The sequence below is a fragment of the Mastomys coucha genome, unplaced genomic scaffold (genome assembly GCF_008632895.1).
Source record: "Mastomys coucha isolate ucsf_1 unplaced genomic scaffold, UCSF_Mcou_1 pScaffold17, whole genome shotgun sequence".
NCBI classification, from domain to species: domain Eukaryota; kingdom Metazoa; phylum Chordata; class Mammalia; order Rodentia; family Muridae; genus Mastomys; species Mastomys coucha.
Window position 1 is genome coordinate 36527800 of NW_022196899.1, and position 9210 is coordinate 36537009.

Genomic DNA, 9210 nt, shown 5'->3' on the forward strand with positions numbered 1-9210 from the left:
ATATAGCTATCTCCTGAGAGGCTCTGACAGTACCTGAATAATACAGATGTAGAGGCTCACAGCCATCCCTTTAACTGAGTATAGGGTCCCCAGTGAAGGAGTTAGAGAAAGGACCAATGGAGCTGAGGGATTTTCAACCCCTTAGGACGAACAACAATATGAACTAACTAGTACCTTCAGAGCTCCCAGGGTCTCAACCACCAACCAAATACCGCTCATGGAGGGGTCTGATTGTTCTGGCAGTATGTGTATAGTAGAGGATTGAATTTGATCATCAATAGGAGGAGAGGATCATCCCTGTGAATGTTCTGTGCCCCAGTGTAGGGGAATGCCAGGGCCAGAAAGTGGGAGAGGGCGGGGTGGCAGGCATGGGGAGGGGGGAGGCAACAGGGGTTTGTTTTTGTTGTTTTTGTTTGTTTCTTTGTTTTTTGGAGTGGAAACTGGGAATGGAGAAATTTACATGTAAATAAAGAAAATATCTAATAAAAATAATAAATAAAAGTAAAAAAAAAGAAAAAAAAGAAAAAAAAAGAAAATACTCATTTTGTTTTGCTGATGGACAGGCATGAGCTCTATCAAACAGTTTGTGTGAATTCAAGTGACAAAAGCAAATGCAGGCCAGTATTTTGAGAAACTCAATAACTCATTCATCAACAGCAGAGGATGAAATTAACATGCTCTATGAAACACTTCCAAAGAATATATATTAAAATTAAATATATATTCTTAAAATTAAATATGTATATTTAATTTTAAAAATAGAAAGTATAATCTAACAACATATTCTGTTACAGGTCAAAGTTTATACTGTGTATGTTTATATATATTAAGCATATCTATCATGAAATACTACACAGGAATACACACAAATGAGCTATTGATTCATGCATCAACATATATAAAAATGCAAGGGAGTATTCTAAAAGAAAATTTTGTCAATAACAGGTATATAGCATTGATTTCTTTTTATCTAAGATGTTATAAAATAGTATAATTTCATAAAAAAGAACAGTTGTTGTCAGTGGTTGGGTATTAGGTTGGGTGGGAGCAGTGACCCCAAGGTGTTATAACTGTGGTGTGGCCTAGGGATAAATCTGCATGAGGACACATGATACAGTTTGGCATCTGGAGAGTGTAGCAAATTGTTTCAGTATAGATGATGAGTTGTGATATTGTCCTATGCATACTTTTACCAATAGATAAAATTTCGTCTAATGTGCATGGAATCTCTCTGCACTACTTTAACTGTTATACATGTGCTAGAGTTATCTGGAAGGAAGGAATCTCAATGGAGAAGATACCTCCATAAGATTGGGCTGTTGGCAAGACTCTAGGGCGTTTTCTTAAGTAGTAATTGATGGGGAGGGTCCAGACCATTATGGGTGGTGCCATCTCTGGGTTGGGTGTCTTGGACTCTATAAGAAAACATGGCTGAGCAAGTCTTGAGGAGCAAACAGAAGCAGCATTCCTCCATGGCCTTATCAGCTGCTGCATACAGGTTCCCTCTCTGAGTTTTGTCATGACTACCTTCAGAGATAAATGGTGGTAAGAAAGTATAAGCTAAATGAACTCTTTGCTTCCTCACCTTGCTTTGGCCCTTTTGTTTTGCCTTAGCAATAGTAACTCTGCATAAGACATACATTCAAGTCAGTTATAACTTCAATGTAAAAAAATATGAAAAAGTAAGTAAATAAAAACCCTAAGTTTAAAAAATGATTTGAAACTAACTCTGGTGACATATGTGTGTAGGCTCAAGCATGTGGAGGCTGAGGAAGGATTACAAGCTCCATGCTACCCTGGGCTACACAGTCAGATCATGAATCTATATAAGAAAAATAAATATAACGTAACAAAACAAATAACAACAAAAGTGCTTTCAGTCCAAATATTTATTCTTGAACTTTCCCCAAAAAAACATGATCCAGAAAACATGGCAGGTTTCTGAATTGGGCTATGATACACCAAAGATCTTAGAAGTAGAAAGAGTCAGTCTCATGAAGTCTTTCTTATTGGAGAACCGGGAACCCTAAAGAAGAGGAGGAGGAAAGAATTTGGAGTCAGAAGGATGGAGGACACCAGGAGAACATGGCCTACTGAATTACGTAAGCAAGGCTGACCTGGTCTCACAGAGACTAAAGAGGCACTTGTATTTTTGCACTCATTTCTGTATACTTAAATGTGAAGCTTAACTGATTTCGTATTTCTCCATTCATGGAGCATAATAAATACCATTATTTAATAATTTAGTACTATAATGAGGTTTGACTTAAGCCCTCAACTGAATTCACAGGACACACACAGCTGAGTAATCAGAATGCATTGAAATGAAAACAAAAAACAAAAGCCTTTTGTTGCAAATACTCTGGTTTGGGGTGTCAGTTTTGCCTACAAGGAGCAACTTTATAAACCCCCTGTGGAACATTTGAATGCATATTTTCCTCCATGGTTCTGTATTTAGCTGTGTAGGACTGTTAGTTAATATGAAGAATCAAACACCAAACACAGTAGAACAACTGGGCTTAAATGCAGCCAGCTCTGTCTCATGCAGACTGAAACATCCTATGACACTTTTCCCAGTTTACTGAGTAAAGGTCAGGTTTGTATTTGGCACTCCATCAGCACAGTATCTGATGCTACTGCTCAGTCACATCTCAAGTTTCTAAAAAAAAAAAAAATGTACAACCCAACCTGGCTTATGAAGAACATGCTATTTGTCTTTAGTCAACATTTATCATCTAAGACATAAATACATTTTCTCAAAGCCACAGAAGAAATAGTTCAATGACTGCAAACTTTTGTGGGAGAGCTGGCAGCCTGACCAACTGAGCTACAACCTAGGTCCAAATCTAGGGCTTTGACTTGGTCTACCACAAAGCCTACTCCTTCTATGAACTTCTGGAGCATGTGAACAGACTGATCTGATCTGATCGCAGCTTTGGAACTGCAGGATCTCCATGATACAGGGCAACAGGAGGACAACCAGGAGTAGAGTAGACCTGGTGAGAATGCAATATTGATGGTGTCACAGAAGCCAGAGACCTCCAGTCAGAGCAATGACTCATTGCAATGAGCATTTGCAAGTGAAGATGTATGGACAGAAGGATACACTGTGGGGCACACTGTGACACATTATAGCTTGCACAATGAGATGTTTTGTATGCTTTGTTGTTGTTGCTTATTTGATATTTATTTTGTTGGGCTAGGAAGCAAGTACAGAGGTGGATATGAGGGGACATGGATATGAGTGGGACTGGGATACATGATGGGAAACTCATAAAGATTCAATAAAAAGTTAAAAAAATACATTTGATCAATATGACAACAGGGACAGAAGAGATGACTCAGTGTTTGGTCTTACAGAGGACCAGGTTTCATTCCCAGCCTTCATATAATAACTCAGAACTCCAACTCTAGGGCATATGATGCCCTCTTCTGGCTTCCATGGCATCTACCCACATATGTATCACATGTAGGTCAATACACACACACACACCACCACCACCATCACCACCACCACCGCCACCATAAATGAACCATGTACAAAGAAAAATAGCTGAAATTTTGGAGATTATCACTCTTCAAATTAGGTGAAGATGATATGATTGGAGCTATGTTAATACATGATAGCTTTTCAGGTTTTGCAAAGAAATGTAAAACTTGGAAAAGGAATCATATGAAAAGACAGTTGAGTATGTACTATAACCAATGTGTCTGGTATACAGTTTTTACATTTTCTGCTTCAAAGAACACAGTGAGCACTATCCTTTATGTTGGTAATGAAGTCTCATTAAGTGTGGTGGAAAATATTGCTCCACATAGTTTTCAATAGAAAGGATATCTAATTTTGGTGTTGGCTTGAAAGTATTGAATCAGAATGTTTCATCAAGATAGCCACAAATCTATATTTCTCTTTGCAAATCTGAGTTCCACTTACTCTATGTTGGCTTAATTCTCACACAGGCTTTCTTTGTGTGCAGTTGAATACCTCGGACTGTTGTTGGTTTATATCATTCTCAGAACTAACAGTACCAGGAAAGGACACAGACTGCCCCTGCTGTGTGTAGTTATCCCTGGACAATAGCTGTGGAGTTAACTGAGTGGACAATAGTGTTTGGGCTCAACTGATTGACTGGTCAAGAAATATGGCTCAATCTCCTTGTCCTTCCTTACCTCTAATGTCTTCTTTATAATGGGTAAGCATCTTCAAGGTTAATTATTGGTTTACATAAATGAGTAAGATATTTGTACTAGTTGCTCTTTTTGTTTGGCTTGCTTCATTCACCACAATGTTCTCCATTCCATTCATGTTACTGCAAATATCAGAATTCCATTCAGTTTCTCTGTAAGCTTATTCCATTTTGTAAATATATCATTTTTAAAATTCACTTGTCGAATGAAGGTCCGTTGGGTGATTGTGTTTATACAGTAATAATCACAGTCTTTCCAGGATTGTGGGAGGTAAGGTTCCAGTGCTTTCTGTGTACATACCCAGCAGGATTAAACATTTTATTTTAGGAATCTCCATACTGTTTTCCACAATTTCTGAAATATGCTCTGCAGACGACATATAAAAATCCACATTTTTCGGTATTCTTTCCAGCACTTTGTAACTTTTTAAAGGTAGGTATTTTTATCAGAGATAAGCAGATATTTCCCTGTAATTTTCATATATGTTACTCTTAGAATTACCGAAGTCAGGCATTTTAAAAATCTGTTTATTTGTCAGTTATGAAAGGCAGCTGTATAATACTTCTATAGCCTACTTTTAAAAAGAACATTTATTTATTTATTGTATATATATGAGTACACTGTAGCTGTCTTCAGACACACCAGAAGAGGGCATCAGATCCCATTACAAATATCCCTGGAAGAGGAGTCAGTGCTCTTAACTGCTGAGACATCTCTCTAGCCCCTGTAGCCTACTTTTTAAGTGGGTATTCTTCATATTCATCTTTAGGATTTATTTATATATTCTGAATATTTGTCTCTCTTCAAAACTGAATTCATCAAAATGTTTGAATATAAATAATCTCAATTCTTTTTAAAATTTCCAAATATGGAAATAGAAGAAAATATTAACTCTTGCAATGCCATCACAAGACTAAGACCTAAAGCAGAGAGAGAGATACAAATAATGAAAACTACTGATGTGCATCTTTGATGAACTGTAATACAAAAATTCTCAATGTGTGTTCTTAACAAGCACAGAGAACATTGTTAAGTCTGCAAAAGTGATACTAAAACATAAGTAAAATAGAAGCAAACCAAGTGCAATAGTACCTCAGAAAGATCGCTAGTTATGATCAGTTGATTGTTGACACATTGTACAATAGTTTAGAAGTGCACATTGTTTAAGTAATGCACTTTCCATTTCCATTCTTTACTAGCGGTGACAGCTGGATTTCTCTTTTGAAGTAAATATTTACAACATATTGTTTCTGCTTTTGTCAAGAAAACATCGCATTTTGTTTCTAATTTACTTCTTTTGCAATTTTTTCATCTTTGTTAATAAGACATAGAAATTTTCTGTTAAAAAAAAAAGATTTAAGGGGATGAAAACAATGAATCCCATATAAGAAATCCAATTTCTCCTCACTCTGAAAAAGACAGTGATATTTGTTCTAGTTCTAATATATTCTATAATGTTTAACCAAGCAAAATCAGGATTGTAACTTGGAGGCAGAAAATTATAATGTGAACAAGGTCCTATGGTTATTGCCTATGAATGAGAAAAGGGGCATCATGACTTTTTTTTCCCAAAAAAAATTTTATGAGAGGTACTGAAACTCTTTGCCTTATTATCCCTGTTAAATCTGTAGAAAAATTTTAATCCAGCAACATGGTTACTTAGACTGGAATATAAATATGGATTTAGGTATACCGTTAAACCCAAATAATGACTTCAGACTGAGGGAGAGATGAAGTGATAAATCAAAGAAAGACTTGACAGAATAGTATATACCCAACTCTCATGAGAACATAGGAAAAAGAGCCTATTTAAGAGACCATAAGGAAAGGTGACTGACCCAACTTGGGGTTTATCTCAAGAGGAGGCTCCAAGGCCTGACACTGACTGACACTATAGTGTGCTTACAGACAGGAGCCTAACATGGCTGTCCTCTGAGAGGCCCAACAAGGAGCTGACCAAGACATACACAAATACTTAAACCCAACCAATGGACTGAAGTCAGGGATGCCTGTAGTTGAATTAGGGAAATGCTTCAAGAGACTGAGGAGGAGGGCTATCCCATAGGAAGACCAGCAGTCTCAACAAACCTGGACCCTTGAGATCTCTCAGACACTGAAACACCAACAAGGCAGCATATACTAGCTGGTCTGAGGTCCCTGACACATATACAATAGAGGACTGCCTTGGTCTGGTCTCAGTGAGAGAAGGTGCACCTAACCCTTGAGAGACTTGAGGCTTCAGAAAGTGGGGAAGCCTGGCAGGGGTAAGGGTGTATCCTCTTGGTGACAGGGGGAGGAGGAATGGGATGAGACTTGGGGGTAGTTAAGGACTGGATTGTAAAAAATAAAAATACAAAATTAAACAAATCACTTAAAAGAGTGAGAACAAGAAGAGGCAGCCGAGTGAAGTTGAAATCAGTTGAGTCAGTTTCACTGCAGGTCTTTGAGTTCAGACAATGCAGTGGAGTCAGCTCTAAGCCGTGCAGTTAGTGCAGTCCAGTGAGTTGAATTCTTTTGTGAGTTAATGAAGTTTTCCTGGGACAGTTTTACAGAGACATGTTACAGAGAGAACAAGATAGACACAGGTGAAGACAGAAAGAGCCAGACAATGAGAAGGAGCCAAAGATCAGAACACATTGCTATAGTTAGTTTGAGGCCAAGCAGAGTAAATCGGTGAGAAGATGACAGAAGTAATATTTAATCAGTCAATTTGGAGCATTTGATTGTAAGGAAGCTAGAAGTTTCTAGGCCTAGGCCTAGGGATAGTTAGAACAGTAGTAAGCCTTAGCAATGACAATTTCTTCAGGCACAGAAAAGATACTTTTACAAAATCCAGTCAAATAGTTGTTAAAGAGGGATGGTAAGAAATTTTTCCATTAAAATGAAGGAAGTAAACCATCAGTGTGATAAAATTATAGAAAAAGGTTTCTTGTACTTTTAAGGTCATCCATTGTTCAAAATATTATACATGCATTTGCCTGACTTTGAAGTGACATTTAGGGGGATGCCTGGAGGCAATGGATCTATGTATCTTCTTTATCAATAGTGTATATTACATATATATGTATATATACATGAAGTAGATCTCTCTAGACTATTATGTATTTGAAGAACATACTTCAAATGGAAAATCTTTAAACACAAATAATTTGATTCAAACATCATGGATTTATCATCGGACATGCCTTTTTTGTTATAATTTAATTAATTTCTTATTGACAAGATGATTTAGCTGCATGAGAGCTAAAAAAATCATTCTTTTTCCTCTGAAAGTAGGTGATTTAGGAACCTAAGATTTTTACATGTGCCGGGCATGGCGGCGCACGCCTTTAATCCCAGCACTTGGGAGGCAGAGGCAGGTGAATTTCTGAGTTCGAGGCCAGCCTGGTCTACAGAGTGAGCTCCAGGACAGCCAGGGCTATATAGAGAAACCCTGTCTCAAAAAACCAAAAAAAAAAAAAAAAAAAAAAAAAAAAAAAAAAGAATTTTACATGTGTATTCTCTCTTCCTAATGTTTATCTTGGTAAAGTATGGTTGCATAAAATGTCGGGGTTACATGTAGTGCCTGATACCTCAAGTAGTTTCTCAAGTTATGTCATTTTGTAAGTCTGATACTTCTGTGTGGTCAATGATACTTTGTTGTCAATAAAATATCCAGAATCCACAGTGCATTCCCATTCTGGGCCAGAGAGAAATCAGGGTACTTATAGACTCCAATCCTGCTAAAGCAAACAGATAAACAGGAAAGTAGGATGAATGACAGATATGGATAAGTAGAATAGTTGAGGGTGTTTAAAGTCCAAAACAAAAGGTCTTTGCAAAATGTCTCTATGAGTAATTATAATATTCTATCATTCTTCATCATAAACATTTGGTTTGGCTTATTCAGATTTATTTATTTATTTATTTATTTATTTATTTAATGTTTCACCTTTGTACTTTTTATTTCTCTTTTTTGATAAGATATTTTCTTTATTTACATTTCAAATTTTATTCCCTTTCCTGATTTCCCCTCTGAAAACTCCCCTGTTCCATCCCCCTCCCCCTGCTCAATAACCCACACACTCCTGCTTCCCTGGCCTGGCATTCCCTTACACTGGGGCATCAAGTATTCACAAGAACAAGGGCCTCTTCTCTCATTGATATCCTACAAGGGCATCCTCTGCTACATATGCAGCTGAAGACTTAAGTCCCTCCTTGTGTACTCTTTGGTTGGTGGTTTAGTCCCTAGGATCTCTGGAGGTACCAGTTGGTTCATATTGTTGTTTCTCTTATGAGGGTGGAAACCCTTTCAACTCCTTGGATCCTTTCTCTAGCTCCTCCATTGAGGACCCTGTGCTCAATCCAATGGATGGCAGTGAGCATCCATTTCTGTATTTGTCAGACACTGGCAGAGCCTCTCAGGAGACAGCTATATCAGGCTCCTGTCAGCAAGCACTTGTTGGCATCCACAATAAGGTCTGGGTTTGGTAACTATATATGTATGGGATGAATGCCCAGGTGAGACAGTCACTGGATGGTCTTTCCTTCAGTTTCTGCACCAAACTTTGTCTCTGTTTCTCCTCCCATGTGTACTTTGATCCCCCTTCTAAGGACCAAAGTATCCTTTCTGTGGTCTTTCTTCTTTAGGACCTTTACCTCTCAGGAGTGGTATAGCTGGGTCTGGAGATAGTACTATGTCCAATCTTCTGAGGAACCAACAAACTGATTTCCAGAGTGGTTGTACCAGTTTGAAATCCCACCAGTAATGGAGGAGTGTTCCTCTTTCTTCAAAACCTTGCCAGCATTGGCTGTCACATGAGTTTTTGATCTTAGCCATTCTGACTGGTGTGAGGTGAAATCTCAGGGTTCTTTGAATTTGCATTTCCCTGTTTACTAAGGATTTTGAACATTTCTTTAGGTTCTTCTCAGCCATTCACTATTTCTCAGTTGAAAATTCTTTGTTTAGCTCTGTACCCCATTTTTAAATAGAGTTATTTGGTTCTCTGGAGTATAACTTCTTGAGTTCTTTTTATATATTGG